The sequence below is a fragment of the Salmo trutta genome, chromosome 6, assembly GCF_901001165.1.
Source record: "Salmo trutta chromosome 6, fSalTru1.1, whole genome shotgun sequence".
Classification (NCBI taxonomy): Eukaryota; Metazoa; Chordata; class Actinopteri; order Salmoniformes; family Salmonidae; genus Salmo; species Salmo trutta.
The window spans coordinates 41,842,537-41,859,589 of record NC_042962.1 but is presented as its reverse complement, the minus strand read 5'-3'; the positions used below and the strand labels follow the sequence as shown (position 1 = coordinate 41,859,589).

The 17,053-nt window shown below is 43.2% G+C and overlaps 1 protein-coding gene across 1 annotated transcript in view; it reads right to left on the bottom strand.

Annotated features, from left to right (window-relative positions):
• LOC115195125 (ras-associated and pleckstrin homology domains-containing protein 1) overlaps positions 1 to 17,053 on the bottom strand; it is a 77,034-nt gene that overhangs the window by 30,323 nt on the left and 29,658 nt on the right. The window lies entirely within an intron of this gene.

Sequence of the window (17,053 nt, the reverse complement as noted above, 5' to 3'; positions counted from 1 at the left end):
AAAGGCTTACTGAGTTGAGCCAAGGCCTATTCCCCACGAGTGGCTGCCCATACTGCTTTGGCTGTTTTGTACAGTAGTGAGCACTGAAATGACCGCATGACACATTCCACATAGGCGCCACATCGATTTATAAAGAACGTTATGGCTTCAATAAACCCATCATACCTATGGTCAGACATTGGTGATAAGAGTCGAAGTTGACTGTCAGCCACAGCCAGTCATGAACTGTGTCCCAAATTGCACCCTATTCCCTTTATTGTGCACAAGGGCTCTGTAATGCACTATAAAAGGGAATGGGGTGCCACTTGGGACATTGCCATGGTATTCTGTATCACAGAGCCTCATTGTGCCATCTAATGACAATGACAGAGCGCCCTCTTGTGGCCAGATTAGAAAATAGGTGATTTATTTATTTATTTCCCACCTTTTACACTGCTGGGATAATGATTCTCAGTGTGTAAATTATGTGGAGTGTCATGACTAAATGCCACACCGGTAGAACTTGAGCCAGTGACACTACAAGCCTTTAAAGCCCCTAGGGGTGAGTGTGTGTGCGCGCGTGCGTCACCGAAGCCCCTTCCCCTAACCCCCACCCACATCCATGTGACTAAACCAATCTCTGACCCCACTCCTTTCTGATCCACTCCAACCTCGGGCAGACAGAAGCAGATTGGTGTAATAGCTGACCCCTTCACATCCTGTTCCTATTGCGTCACTTCCTGGTTGGCGAGGGAGACAGTTTGGTGGAGTATTAGTGTCACACAACCTTAGGAGTGAAAACACAGCATGGGATCCAGTCAGAGGAACACTATCTTTATCTACTGATAGGCTCCATGAGGACATGGGGAGGCACAGCCATACACAGTGGGACACAAGAAAACACTCCCTCACACATGGTCACATACAGTTGAAGTCAGAAGTTCACATACACCTTAGCCAAATATATTTCAACTCAGTTTTTCACAATTCCTGACATTTAACCCTGGTAAAAATTCCCTGTTTTAGGTCAGTTATGATCACCACTATTTTAAGAATGTGAAATGTCAGAATAATAGTAGAGAGAATGATTTATTTCAGATTTTATTTATTTCATCACATTCCCAGTGGGTCAGAAATGTACATACACTCAATTAGTATTTGGTAGCTTTGCCTTTAAAATTGTTTCACTTGGGTCAAACGTTTTGGGTAGCCTTCCACAAGCTTCCCATAATGAGTTGGGTGAATTTTGGTGAGTTCTATTTTTGTTTCATCAGACCAGAGGACATTTCTCAAAAACGTACAATCTTTGTCCCCATGTGCAGTTGCAAACTGTAGTCTGGCTTTTTTATGGCGGTTTTGGAGCAGTGGCTTCTTCCTTGCTGAGCGGCCTTTCAGGTTATGTCGATATAGAACTCGTTTTACTGTGGATATAGATACTTTTGTACCCGTTTCCTCCAGCATCTTCACAAGGTACTTTGCTGTTGTTCTGGGATTGATTTGCACTTTTCGCACCAAAGTACGTTCATCTCTAAGAGACAGAACGCATCTCCTTCCTGAGCGGTATGACGGCTGCGCAGTCCCATGGTGTTTATACTTGCGTACTATTGTTTGTACAGATGAACGTGGTACCTTCACGTGTTTGGAAATTGCTCCCAAGGATGAACCAGACTTGTGAAGGTCTACAATTTTTTTTCCTAAGGGCTTGGCTGATTTCTTTTGATTTTCCCATGATGTCAAGCAAAGAGGCACTGAGTGTGAAGGTAGGCCTTGAAATACATCCACAGGTGCATCTCCAATTGATGTCAAATAGCCTATCAGAAGCTTCTAAAGCCATGACATCATTTTCTGGAATTTTCCAAGCTGTTTCAAGGCACAATCAACTTAGTGTATGTAAACTTCTGACCCACTAGAATTGTGATACAGTGAATTACAAGTGAAATAATCTGTAAACAATTGTTGGAAAAATGACTTGTGTCCTGCACAAAGTAGATGTCCTAACCGACTTGCAAAAACTATAGGTTTGTTAACAAGACATTTGTTTAGTGGTTGAAAAACGAGTTTTAATGCCTCCAACCTAAGTGTATGTAAACTTCCGACTTCAACTGTACACAAGCACACCCTCTACCACTAAACTGTAACCACAGATTATTTCGCCCCCCCGGCCTCTCTTTTCACACACAAACTAGTAAGAAGTGAGACAGAAAGAAGCACACGCACAGCGACATGGGATCACGGGCATGGCAGCAGTGTGTGACAAAGTAGCCTAAAGACACAAAGGCACAGCGTTATCCCCACAATATTTCCCTGTGTTCCTACAGTACATTAACCCCTACAACAGCCAGACCTGGGTTCAAATACTATTTGAAACCTTTCAAATACTTTGAGCGTTTGCTCAAGCCTGCAGGTTTGCAGTTTGGGGTATATTCTATGGGTTCCATTGCGACAGGAGAGCTCAATCAAGTATTTGAAGCCAGGTCTAATAGCAGTCCATTCAGATGGAACAGACTGTTAGAAGCTCAGGCCTAAAGGTAATCTCATTGGTTTTCCAGGGGGTATAGTGCTTCCCCTTAACCGTGCTGTGAGCCCCTTGATGGGTGACTGTACTGTACCAGACAACAGGACCCTCCAGAGGTACATAGGGGGGGCTAACCCCAAATTGACCCCTGCTTTTGATACTGTGTGTGTACTTGTTTTCCTACCTTATCAGGACCCCAATGTCCTAACAATTCACCCGAAAGTGTGGAGTGCATGTTGGAGGCAGTATAATGTAATAGCAATATCTCAAAGAGAGGAGCAATGTGTTTAAGTGTAGAGGGAGCAGTGGAGAGGAAAGGCAGGAAGGGCTTGCTTTGAAAATCTCCTCTCCTCTTGTTCCCCTGAGAGAGAGAGAGAGAGAGAGAGAGAGCAGAGAAAAGAGAGAGCAGAGAGAAAAGACAGCTTACCTACTTTGCGGCATCTCTACCTCCAAATCCTTATTTTCTTCTGTGTTAACAGCTCAAAGAAAGAGCGAGAGGAAGAAGCAGAAGAGTGAGTGAGAGGGATCAGAGTGAGGGAAAGAAGAGAGAACAGGGAGGGAGAAAAGGGCTGCTGTGCTGAGTTGCAGTTAGCATTCTGTGGTTAACCAGCCTGTGACCAGGGCCTAGTTTGGCTGAGTGTGTGAGTGGGCCTGGTGGGCACTGGCACAGGCCATAAACACACAGACAGACACTTATACCCTCACTCACAACACACAAAAGTTCATGCGTGCAAAATACGCACAGCAGCTGGAAAGGAGTCTGTTTCGGATCATAAGCGGACACATTCAAGATAGCTAGCTTACACAGAACCACTGTTGTGGGTGTGTGTGTGTGTGTGTGTGTGTGACTGTGCTAATGTACAGGCATGGACAGTTACACGCACACAGTCTTTCCACACTGCGTCTCTACAGCTGCCCAACCATCGCCCCCCTAAGACCCCTTGGCCATCACAGTCAACCATTTAGTTGGCATGGCCACCATATATGTGAGATACACAATGTACAGTGAACTGTACAGTGAACAGGGCACACACCCGTGTGTATGTAGTAGCTGTGCGTGCGGCAAGTTGGGGGGGGGATGTCAGAACAGGAAATGGCCTAATTTCCCCCCACGGGCTGTTCCATAACAACACCCAAGCCCAGCAGTCAATCAAAAACCAGCATCGCCATTGTTACAGCGCCAGGGACAGGTCTTCTTTACAGCATGACATCATGGCTAACCGAGGAGGACAGGAAGAGGAAAAGAACAGAATGATACGAGCCTCCTTTCTGTTTGCAAATACCCTGGTGGTGCTATCATATAGACTGCTGCGTCCGAAATGACACCCTATGGGCCCTGGTCAAAAGTAGTACACTATATAGGGAATAGGGTGCCATTTGGGAAGCAACTACAGAGATGAGCGATCAGCCACTGCCTGCAGTCTGACCTGTATTTGGACAGCACTCCCCTGCTGTTATAAAATTATAGACACACACACACACGTTTTGGGTTGTTGACCATAAGCTTTAAACAGTGCTGCCAACTATTGAAGATAGGAATTCTCACTCCAAGCTGTTGTCATTGGCTCCACTCCTAAATGGGGGGGTCTAGTGGTTCCCCCACAGGGGGAAAAAAAAATCAGTTTTAAAGCTAATTTCCTGCAATTCTACATATTTTTTGTTTTACATGGCTAAGGCCCATAACCAGGTTGGATTTTTATTTTCACAAGTCAGGATTCTCAACGAATTGGCTTTAAATTACTGAGATTATTTGGGCATGACATTTAGAGTATGCTAACTGGGGGTCATTCAATTATATTGGTTTTTGGTTAGAAAATGCTAATACTAAAAGTTGGTGGCAGTGTAACCATGGGATGGATTTCAGTCTTTCCTTGTAAATATGCAATTCATTTGGGTGCACTATCCCTTTACAATAGGACCATAGAAAATACTGTATAGGAGGTATCACTCTAAGAGGGTTCGCCGCCCCTGATCTATGCTTCCCAAATACTTGGGGTTTGAATATGTTCATGTGACATTTGATTTCTACAAATTACCCCACATTCAAGAAAAATCTCATGAAAATAAATCTTCAGTGGGTGTGAGGATGATTGGCAAAACGTTGCCACCATCTGACTCTACATAGGCAAGATACTTTGCATTTATGCATATCGTTTCTGCCTAGCTGCTTGTGCACAATACTAAAGACTGGATATTTGAGGCAAGGGGTATTTCAATATGGCTTATTCTCATGACTTCGCCTACACTACCTGGCCAATGTATTACGTACACCACCCCGTTAACAAAAATGGATCGCTCCAACAGACAGTGAGTCACGTGGCCATGGCTTGCTATAAAGAAGCAGGCAGACAGGCATCGAGGCATTCAGTTACTGTTCGACTGAACGTTATAATGGGCAAAACGAGTGACCTAAGCGACTAATGAGCACGGTATGATTGGTGCCAGGCACTCCGGATCCAGTATCTCAGAAACGGCTGCCCTCCTGGGCTTTTCACGCACGACAGTGTCTAGGGTTTCCCGAGAATGGTGCGACAAACCAAAAAATATCCAGTCAGTGCCAGTCCTGTGGGCGAAAACAGCTCGTTGATGAGGTCAAAGGAGAAATGGCAAGAATCGTGCAAGCTAACAGGCAGGCCGCAAACAGACAAATAACGGCGTAGTACAACAGTGGTGTGCAGAATGGCATCTCGTAATTTTTGTATTTTCTATTTCACCTTTATTTAACCAGGTAGGCTAGTTGAGAAAAAGTTCTCATTTGCAACTGCGACCTGGCCATGATAAAGCATAGCAGTTTGACACATACAACACAGAGTTACACATGGAATGAACAAAATATACAGTCAATAATAAAGTAGAAAAAAGAAAACAAAAGTCTATATACAGTGAGTGCAAATTAGGTAAAATAAGGGAATTAAGGCAATAAATAGGCCATGGTGGCGAAGTAATTACAATATAGCAATTAAACACTGGAATGGTAGATGTGCAAAAGATGGATGTGCAAGTAGAGATACTGGGGTGCAAAAGGAGCAAAATAAATAAATACAGTATGGGGATGAGGTAGATAGATGGGCTGTATACAGATGGGCTATGAAGAGGTGCAGTGATCTGTGAGCTGCTCTGACAGCTGGTGCTTAAAGCTAGTGAGGGAGATGGGAATCTCCAGCTTCAGTGATTTTTGCAGTTCAATGCAAAACTCTTTGATCATTGTCACGGATGGGGAATTGCAGCAGACGACCACACCTAGTTCCACTGCTATCAGCTAAAAACAAGGAGAAGCGGCTTCAGTGGCCACACAATCACCAACACTGGACAATTGAGGAGTGGAAAAACATTTCTTGGGTCGACGAATCCCGGTTCCTGGTGTGTCATGCTAACGGCAGTCAGGATTTGGTGTAAGCAGTTTTTGTCCATGAACCCATCCTGCCTGGTGTCAACTAGAGGTCGACCGATTAATCGGAATGACCGATTTCAAGGTTTCATAACAATCGGTGATCGGCATTTTTGGACACCGATCATGGCCGATTACATTGCACTCCACGAGGAGACTGTGTGGCAGGCTGACTACCTGTTATGCGAGTGCAGCAAGGAGCCAAGGTAAGGTGCTAGCTAGCATTAAACTTACCTTATAAAAAACAATCAATCTTAACATAATCACTAGTTAACTACACATGGTTGATGATATTACTAGTTTATCTAGCTTGTCCTGCGTTGCATATAATCAATGCGGTGCCTGTTAATTTATCATTAAATCATAGCCTACTTCGCCAAACGGGTGATTTAACAAGCGCATTCGCGAAAAAAAGCACCTTTCTTAAAATCAATACACAAGCATATATTTTTTACCTGCATATTTAGTTAATATTGCCTGCTAACATGAATTTATTTTAACTAGGGAAATTGTGTCACTTCTCTTGCGTTCTGTGCAACAGAGTCAGGGTACGGCTCGTTACGAACTGTGTGAAGACTATTTCTTCCTAACAAAGACAAACGGGGGATGATTTAACAAAAGCGCATTTGCGAAAAAAAGCACAATCGTTGCACAAATGTACCTAACCATAAACATCAATGCCTTCCTTAAAATCAATACACAGAAGAATATTTTTTTAAACCTGCATATTTAGTTCAAAGAAATTCATGTTAGCATGGAATATTAAACTAGGGAAATTGTGTCACTTCTCTTGCGTTCATTGTACGCAGTCAGGGTATATGCAACAGTTTGGGCCGCCTGGCTCGTTGCAAACTAATTTGCCAGAATTTTACCTAATTATGACATAACATTGAAGGTTGTGCAATGTAACAGGAATATTTAGACTTATGGATGCCACCTGTTAGATAAAATACAGAACGGTTCCGTATTTCACTGAAAGAATAAATGTTTTATTTTAAAAATGATAGTTTCCAGATTTGGCCATATTAATGACCTATGGCTCGTATTTCTGTGTGTTATTATGTTATAATTAAGTCTATGATTTGATATTTGATAGAGCAGTCTGACTGAGCGGTGGTAGGCAGCAGCAGTCTCGTAAGCATTCATTCAAACAGCACTTTCGTGCGTTTGCCAGCAGCTCTTCGCTGTGCTTCAAGCATTGAGCTGTTTATGACTTCAAGCCTATCAACTCCCGAGATTAGGCTGGTGTAACCGATGTGAAATGGCTAGCTAGTTAGCGGGGTGCGTGCTAATAGCGTTTCAAACGTCACTCGCTCTTTGACTTGGAGTAGTTGTTCCCCTTGCTCTGCATGGGTAACGATGCTTCGAGGGTGGCTGTTGTCGATGTGTTCCTGGTTCGAGCCCAGGTAGGGGCGAGGAGAGGGAAGGAAGCTATACTGTTACACTGGCAATACCAAAGTGCCTATAAGAACATCCAATAGTCAAAGGTATATGAAATACAGATGGTATAGAGAAAAATAGTCCTATAATTCCTACAATAACCTCAACCTAAAACTTCTTACCTGGGAATATTGAAGATTCATGTTAAAAGGAACCACCAGCTTTCATATGTTCTGAGCAAGGAACTTAAATGTTAGCTTTTTTACATGGCACATATTGCACTTTTACTTTCTTCTCCAACACTTTGTTTTTGCATTATTTAAACCAAATTGAACATGTTTCATTATTTATTTGAGGATAAAATGGATTTGATTGATGTATTATATTAAGTTAAAATAAGTGTTCATTCAGTATTGTTGTAATTGTCATTATTATAAATAAAAAATGTTTTAATATAGGGTCCCCAGATCCTCAAAGTTCTACAGCTACACCATCGAGAGCATCCTGACCGGTTGCATCACCGCCTGGTATGGCAACTGCTCGGCATCTGACCGTAAGGCGCTACAGAGGGTAGTGTGTACATCCCAGTGCATCACTGGGGCCAAGCTTCCTGCCATCCAGGACCTATATAATAGGTGGTGCCAGAGGAAAGGCCATAAAATTGCCAAGTCTAGGACCAAAAGGCTTCTTAAGAGCTTCTACCCCCAAGCCTTAAGAATGCTGAACAATCAATCAAATGCCACCAGACTTCTACCCCCGCCCCTCCATTTGTTTTGTACACTGCTGCTACTCGCTGTTTATTATCTATGCATAGTCACTTCACCCCTACCTACATGTACAAATTACCTCGACAAACCAGTACCCCCGCACAATGACTCGGTACTGATACCCCCTGTATATAGCCTCGTTATTGTTATTTTGTTACTTTTTATTATTTTATACTTTATTTGGTAAATATTTTCTTAACTTTTCTTGAACTGCACTGTTGGTTAAGGGCTTGTAAGTAAGCATTTCACAGTAAGGTCTACACTTGATGTATTTGGCGCATGTGACAAAGTTTGATTTGTAACCGTGGGAGCTTCACCTGGGAGATCCATAATTTTCCTGCCACTGCACTGTGTACCCCAACAGATTAAAGGTTGTAATTGGTTTAGTAAGGGTCCGGCGCCAAGGCAATTGGATGTACATTTTTATAAAGAAACGCCCCTCTACACACCAGCCACAGCAGACAAGATGAGCATTTTATGAATTCAATTACCAAAAGAGCAGCATGGCAACTTCATTTGCTGTCACTACTGTCCCTGTCACAGAATGCTTCCTTATTACAGCATGTGATAATATTGCCTAGTTAGTTATTTAAATTGTTGTTTTAATCCACCACTTGCATTAGCCACGGTTACAATGCTCATGATGTAGAAAGGCGGACGCATATGACCCAATTTCAAAACGATTTTCAGGCACAGTTGATAAGATTTAGGCTATGTCTTCAGGATACAGTTTTCAAGTTGGCTGGATGTCCTTTGGTGGGTGGACCGTTCTTAAAACCCAGCAGCGTTGCAGTTCTTGACACAAACCTCCCCCCCTTCATCTACACTGATTTTGAAGTGGATTTAACAAGGGACGTCAGTAAGGGATCATAGCATTCACCTGGTCAGTCTGTCATGGAAAGTGGTGTTCATAATGTTTTGTACACTCAGTACAAAACATCATAGGTTTAACCTAGATCATAGCTTTCACCCGGATTCAATGGGCAGTTTATTAGGTACACTCATCTAGTACCGGGTCGGACCCCCTTTGCCTCCATAACAGCCTGAATTCTTGCTGCAGATTGGACGGCGATACACCTGGTTAAATAAAATAATAATAGGAACACCTCCGCCACCAGCCTGTACCGTTGACACTAGAGGTCGACCAATTATGATTTTTCAATGCCGATACCGATTATTGGATTATATATATATAAATTATTATTATTATTATTATTATTATTATTATTATTATTATTATTATTATTATTATTATTATTATTATTATTATATATATATATATATATAAAAAAAAAAAAAATTAATCGTCCGATCAATCGGTATCGGCTTTTTGGTCCTCCAATAATCGGTATCGGCTTTTTTTGGGTCCTCCAAGGTTTTGTTGTGCCCTCTTCATAACTGTCTTGGTATGTTTGGACCATGATAGTTTGTGGACGATGTGGACAGCAAGGAACTTGAAACTCTCGACCAGCTCCACTACAGCCCCGTCGATGTTAATGTGGGCTTGTTCGGCCTTTCCTGTAGTCCACGATCAGCTCCTTTCTTGCTCACATTGAGGGAGAGGTTGTTGTCCTGACCTCCTATAGGCTGTCTCAAACTTAATGATGGTGTTGGAGTCATGTTTGGCCACGCAGTTGTGGGTGAGCAGGGAGTACAGGAAGGGACTAAGTACACACCCCTGAGGGGCCTCTGTGTTGAGGATCAGTGTGGCAGACATGTTGTTGCCTACCCTTACCACCTGGGGATGGCCCGTCAGGAAGTCCAGGATCCAGTTGCAGAGGGAGGTGTTTAGTCCCAAGGTCCTTAGCTTAGTGATGAGATTCGTGGGCACTATGGTGTTGAGCGCTGAGCTGTAGTCAATGAACAGCATTCTCACATAGCTGTTCCTTTTGTCCTGGTGGGAAAAGGCAGTGTGGAGTGTGATTGAGATTGTGTCATCTGTGGATCTGTTGGGGCGGTAGGCGAATTGGAGTGGGTCTAGGGTATCCAGGATGCTGTTGATGTGAGCCATGACCAGCCTTTCAAAGCACTTCATGGCTACCGACATGAGTGCTACGGGGCGGTAATCATTTAGGCAGATTACCTTCGCTTCCTTGGGCACAGGGACTATGGTGGTCTTCTTGAAACAAGTAGGTAATACAGACTCGGTCAGGGAGAGGTTGAAAATGTCAGTGAAGACACTTGCCATTTGGTCAGCGCATGCTTTGAGTACACGTCCTGGTAATCCGTCTGGCCCCCGCGGCTTTGTGAATGATGACCTGTTTAAAGGTCTTGCTCACATCGGCTACCGAGAGCGTTATCACTTAGTCATCCAGAACAGCTGGTGCTCACATGCATGCTTCAGTGTTGCTTGCATAAAAGGCATTTAGCTTATCTTGCTTGCGTCCCTGGGCAGCTCGCGTCTAGGTTTCCCTTTGTAGTCTGTAATATTTTCAAGCCCTGCCACATCCGACGAGCGTCAGAGCCGGTGTAGTAGGGTTCAATCTTAATCCTGTATTGACGCTTTGCTTGTTTGATGGTTTATCTGAGGGCATAGCAGGATTTCTTATAAGTGTCCGGATTAGTGTCCCGCTCCTTGAATGCTCATGATGTAGAATTGCAGATGAATATGATCCGATTTCCAAACAATTTTCATGCACAGTTTATCAGTTAAACGCACTGAATTGGATTAATTAGAAAATAAAAGAAGTACTTTTTTCAATAAGTGAGAAATAAAAAGGTGTGGTGTGTGAAGAGGGTCAAATGCATCTCATGTCCAATGCATGAGAGCTGGCCGCACCGTTTAAAATCAGCGTCCCAGGTGCTAATTCACTTAAAGCTGTTAGAACACCTGCTACTAAGGGCATGATTGATTTACAACCGGGGGCATCACCATTACCTGAAAGAGACAGTGTGTGGGTGTGTGTTCTATGTGAGTTATCACAAAACAAAACATCCATCCCTCTCCCTCCACTCTCTCCCTCCCTCCCTCCCTCCCTCGCCATCTTTCTCTCACTCGCCATCTTTCTCTCCCTGTGTCTCCTTCTCCCTCCATCACTCTCTCTCCAGGCCTGTGTGTCTATGAGAAGCCTGCGCATGACAGTCCCTCATCTGTCTCCCATCACCACCGGGGTCAGAGCTGGGGCCACCTCAGGGTTCAGAGGTTGCCCCACTGGGGATGTTGTGGTGTTAAGCCTCTGCCACAGTGGGAGGGGTACATAGGAAACACACACACACACACACACACACACACACACACACACACACACACGTCTGCCCCACACTAGGCCACCAGTTTGGGTTGGCCTGTGCCTCCGAGGAGGGGGATATAGAGGGAGAGAGAAGAGAAGAAAGAGAAAGGGGGAGAGAGATTGAGGGGACTGTTCTGGAAAAGCACTGCTCTAAATTAAAGAAGGTAATGGCTGGCTTCCAGTTCTTAATCATGAGGCTGGGAATCGAGAACAGAACACACAAACTGTCAATGTACTGTTGAGTGCTCAAGCTGGGCACGGGCGAAGAGTGTTTCATATAGAGAAGGGACAGGATGTGATGTTGTTAGCCTATGGAGGGTCAACAGGCAGCATCAAAGGTCATACATGGGATGCTCACTGACAGTCAAGTCAGGAGGTGTAGAACCCTAACCTGTAGCCAATGCATCTGTATATAACCACACACACCCCCACAAGCCGTATAAATGTGAATTTTAAACACTAGATAAATACAGGCTGATGTTATGCAGCATGTAACCTAGTAGAACAGTGTTTAACCTAGGTGTTTGGTTGACTTCCGTGTAATCCGAATAGAAATCAGCTAGCCACTCATGCAAACCACTTGACCCTAAATAAGTATATTTGAGAGGGGGAGGGAAGGAGAGAGATAAGAAGCGGCAGGCAGGTAGCAGAGCGGTTAAAAGCGTTGGGCCAGTAAGCAGAAAAGTCGCTGGTTCGAATGTCCGAGCCGGCAAGGTGGAAAAATCTGGCATTCTGCCCTTGAGCAAAGCAGTTAACCCCCAACAACAACTGCTCCCCGGTGCCTTAGACATCAATTAAGGCAGCCCCCTGCAACACTCTGACTCAGAGGGTTCAATGCGGAAGACATTTCGGTTGAATGCATTCAACTGTGCAATTGACTAGGTATCCCCTTTTCCAAAAGAATGGAGAAAAACAAGGAGATGAGGATTGATAGAGCGGAAAGTAGGGAGAGAGAATGGAAGGAGAGTTAGGCAGAGAGAGGGAAGGAGAGAGAGCATGAGGGAGAGAGAAATAGGGAGGGAGCGAGAGAGAGAATGAGGATGAGAGTGGGGGGTAGGGAACGAGATAGAACGGGAGAAGGCATTAAGGACAATTCCACACGAATAGAATGAAACTGGCAGCGTCATTAAATAGTACCCACAAAACACCAGTCTCAACGTCAGCAGTGAAGAGGCGACTCCGGGATGCTGGCCTTCTAGGCAGAGTTCCTCTGTCCAGTGTCTGTGTTCTTTTGCCCATCTAAATCTTTTATTTTTATTGGCCAGTCTGAGATATGTATTTTTCTTTGCAACTCTGCCTATAAGGACAGAATCCCGGAGTTGCCTCTTCACTGTTGACGTTGAGACTGGTGTTTTGCGAGTACTATTTAATGAAGCTGCCCGTTGAGGACTTGTCCTCTTGCTCAGTTGTTCACCAGGGCCTCCCACACCTCTTTCTTTTCTGATTAGAGCCAGTTTGCGCTGTTCTGTGAAGGGAGTAGTACACAGCATTGTACGAGATCTTCAGTTTCTTGGCAATTTCTTGCATGGAATAGCCTTCATTTCTCAGAACAAGAATAGACTGACGAGTTTCAGAAGGAAGGTCTTTGTTTCTGGGCATTATGAACCTGTAATCGAACCCACAAATGCTGATGCTCCAGATACTCAACTAGTCTAAAGAAGTCCAGTTTTATTGCTTCTTTAAATCAGAACACCAGTTTTCAGCTGTGCTAACATGATTGCAAAAGGGTTTTCTAATGATCAATTAGCCTTTTAAAATGATAAACTTGGATTAGCTAACACAATGTGCCATTGTAATGGGCCTACGTGATAATGGGCCTACGTAGATATTCCATAAAAAAATCTGACGTTTCCAGCTACAATAGTCATTTACAACATGTCTACACTGTATTTCTGATCAATTTGATGTTATTTTAAATGGACAAAAATGTTGCTTTTCTTTCAAAAACAAGGACCTTTCTAAGTGACCCCAAACAGTTCAATGGTAGTCTATGTACTGAAAGTGAATTAATGAAGAGACCGCAGAGTTCCAATATCCACAAAGAATTTTACAAAAACACATTTACCTGAAGAACAGTACAGATGCAAAGTTTGGTAACAGAATGACGTTTTGTGTCATCATTTTGTTACTGTGGAATTGCCCATTAGATGATAGATAAGATTACATGGAACTCTGCAGTCTCTTCGTTAATTCACTTTGCATCCGAGTGGGAACAGAACACTGTTGTTTATTTGGTTTGTTCTCAGCCGTGTCCTGGGTCCTGTTCATTAGAGCTTACAGGAGCAGAAGGTTTTGCAATGGGAAAAAAAAGAGTGTTTCTTGTTTCTTACTGAACAAGTTCAGAATCAGATAGTACATCACTTAGTTTTGGAGTGCTCTCGGACGTTTCGTGCCCACTGAACAAGACCATGGAAAGCGTGAATGCAAGTGTGTGTGCGCACATACACACACACAGCTCACCTTTCTACACTAGCTTCACTATTGCCAACACAGAGGACTGATATCCCTTTTATGATTCAAAAAGTGGAAGCTGTAGAGTTTGTGACTAGGCCGTAAGCTGTACGAAAACACATCATGAGTAATGGCTGAATAGACGTTTCCATAAACCAAACTTCTAAATGGATGTAGTCTAATTTTGGCGTCGTACCCCACCCACCCACCCACACACACAATGCTCTCTCACACACAACCAACTCCCTTGTGTGTGCGTGTGTGTGTCTGATGCATGAAGGACGGCGGGGCTAATAAAACAGTGGCAGCAGTGACACATCGTCTCAACAGCATCCTCCATAGAAACATATGACAGCCAGACAACACAAACACAGACCAACTCATAATACTATTTCTCACTCTGCAACCTCATTTTCTCTGTCTCTCAAAACTACAAACTCCATCCTGACCCCAATGTAGATGAGAGCCTTCTCAAGTCCAAAAATACATCAACATCACATCACAATGAATGTTTTTCTCCTTTGAGAATTCACTCTTGTTACAACAATGGTAACATTTTAGTCAAATCAGCTACAGGGGAAGTTAATAATAAATGCCAAGTAGAAGACGCTTTTATCCAAAAAGACTTAGTCATGCGTGTATACGTTACTTACGGGTGGCCCCCGGAATCAAACCCATAATCCTGCCATTGGAGGGTGTCATGCTCTACCAACTACTTACTCAGGATGAGTTACAGTCTTACATTAAGTTGTAAAATGCTGAATTTCTCCTTTAAGCCCACTATTCCTGTGAGTTTGGTAGGGCTCATCTGTAGTCTCCTGAGGGGGTGGAACAAAAATTAACACCAAGAACAAAAAACATTTAGGGAAGCCTGCTGGGTTAAGAAAAGCAGTGTGAGGTAATGACTCATTATAAAGTGGGTCCCATATTCCCAGCACCGCTAAATTGTCCCCTGGGAAGTGTGCGCGAGCGTGTGAGCATCTCAAACTAAGGCTGCTACAGATGACAGTGGCTTGTTTTTCCCTTACCATGTACACGAGTCTAGTCTATAACATTTAACACTGACTAAATTTGTCCATGACCTTGCTTTGATTCAACATCATACAGTATATCAACATCCCCTGGTAATATCAATGGGAAAACCGCACAAATAACATGCAGCCTAGATATAAATCAACAAAATGCATACAATGAAGCAGAGACCCAATCCAGAGACATTTTGCCATCTTTGTACCATTAAAGAAAGCTAGAACAATGCACTTCCTACAATAAGTAGATAAAGGGAAGGATGGGCAAGTGGGAGAGAGGAAGACAGAGGTGGAGAGATGATAGGGGAGGGAATGGACCATTATAATATGAGTAGGGGGAGGGCCAGACTGACAAAACAGCATCAGTCAAGCACGACTGACAGCCAGCAGACAGAGAGGAAAAGAGGAGAATAGAAAGAGTAGGAGGAGAGGATCACTCAGTGACTCTGGCATACACAGCCAATTAAAACAGGAGGTGGGAGAGAGAAAGGAGAGAGCGAGAAAGCAGACTAACAGAGATATAGAGGAGAGAAAACGAGAAGTGAAGAGAGAAAGCAAGACAAAGACAGAGGGAGATGGGAAAAGAAAGAAAGACAAAAGAGAGAAAAGGAGAGAGAGGAGCTGGCCAGCTGATATGTTCCCACCCAGAGGCAGCAGCTAGAGGTCAGCAGCTAGAGGTCAGCAGCTAGAAGTCAGCAGCTAGAAGTCAGCAGCTAGAGGTCAGCAGCTAGAAGTCAGCAGCTAGAAGTCAGCAGCTAGAAGTCAGCAGCTAGAAGTCAGCAGCTAGAAGTCAGCAGCTAGAAGTCAGCAGCTAGAAGTCAGCAGCAGTCACAGCAACAGCCCTACCCCCATAGCAGCCACCTAACTGTGCAAATAGAGAGCCTTCAAAGTATTAATTTTACAATTTGGATTGTGTATCAATACACCCAGTAACTACAAAGATACAGGTGCCCTTCCTACCAAATCAGTTGCTTGAGATGAAGGAAACTGTTAAGGGAGTTCAACATGAGGCCAATGATGATTTTATAGAGTTTAAAGACCTGTGATAGGAGATAACTGACGATCGATCAACATTGCTGTTACTCTACAATACTAACCTAATTGACAGAGGGAAAGAAAGAAGCCTGTACAGAATGCATCCTGTTTGCGTCAAGGCACTAAAGTAATACTGCAAAAAATGTGGCGAAGAATTAATAAAAGCGTTACATTTGAGGCAAATCTCTTCATATTGTCAAGATTGGTGGTGGCTGCATCATGTTATGGGTATTCTAGGGAGTTTTTTGGGCTACAATAAACAGAATAGAGCTAAAATTGCTTGAGGAAAACCTGGTTGTGTGCTTTCCAACAGACACTGGGAGACAAATTCACCTTTCAGCGGGATAACCTAAAACACAATGCTAAATATACACTGGAGTTGCTAACCAAGACAACATTGAATGTTTTGACTTAAATCTACTTGAAAATATATTTCAAAACATGAAAATGGCTGTCTAGAAACAATCAACAACTTTGTTTAAGAATAACGGGCAAATATTGTACAACCTGGGCGTTCAAAGATTATTAGTAACTTACCCAAAAAGACTCACAGCTGTAATCGCTGCCATTGGGGATACTAACATGTATTGACTCAGGGGGTTGAATACTTATCGAATCAAGATATCAGTGTTGTATTTTCCATTAATTAAAAAAAATATAGATTTTTCTTCCACGTTTGAGTATTTTGCGTAGATAGTTGACAAAAAAAACAATTAAATCCTACTTTGTAACAAATAAATGTGGAAAAGGGGTGTGAATACTTCCTGAAGGCGCTGTATATGATCATCATCTAGCTTGTGATCTTGCTCGATTTGATTGTTTACTGTATACTCCGTGCCACTGAGCTGTTATGTAGCTCTGCTAAATGGCACATAGTATACAATTCATTTCTGTTGTGCATGGTCCTTGGAAATGCAAATTAGTATGGAAATGTATGATGCAGGAATAAATAGGCATTTATGTATGATAACCACGAGCTCTGTAACCATAGACTATCTGACATCAATCAAATGATTCAAATGTATTTATAAAGCCCTTCTTACATCAGCTGATATCTCAAAGTGCTGTACAGAAACCCAGCCTAAAATCCCAAACAGCAAGAAATGCAGGTGTAGAAGCACGGTGGCTAGGAAAAACTCCCCAGAAAGGCCAGAACCTAGGAAGAAACCTAGAGAGGAACCAGGCTATGAGGGGTGGCCAGTCCTGTTCTGGCTGTGCTGGGTGGAGATTATAACAGAACATGGCCAAGATGTTCAAATGTTCATAGATGACCAGCATGG